Below are 247 nucleotides of genomic sequence, written 5' to 3'. Positions count from 1 at the left end.
AAAGATGTTTGAATATTCAGATGAAAATGAAGATAAATAGATGCAAAGGAGGATGAAGAAGGTATAGGTGAAAACATGTTCAAAGATGATGATTCTGAGAAGTTGTTTGATGATTCTGATGAAAAAGGGACTGTGAGTGGTTTGGGGAATATTCAGAAAGAAGGGGTCCTGTCCACAGGCAACAGCTTTATCCTTAGTAGTGATGATACTGATGATGATATTTAATCCCTTAAACTTGCTTTTGAGG

General features: G+C 36.0%; 1 pseudogene; it reads left to right on the top strand.

Annotated features, from left to right (window-relative positions):
* The first annotated feature begins 4 nt into the window (after positions 1-4).
* On the top strand, positions 5-236 carry LOC107185232 (annotated as a pseudogene).
* The last annotated feature ends 11 nt before the right edge of the window (positions 237-247 follow it).

This window comes from Myotis davidii, unplaced genomic scaffold, assembly GCF_000327345.1.
Source record: "Myotis davidii unplaced genomic scaffold, ASM32734v1 C61383618, whole genome shotgun sequence".
Classification (NCBI taxonomy): Eukaryota; Metazoa; Chordata; class Mammalia; order Chiroptera; family Vespertilionidae; genus Myotis; species Myotis davidii.
This window is presented reverse-complemented; position numbering and strand designations above follow the sequence as displayed.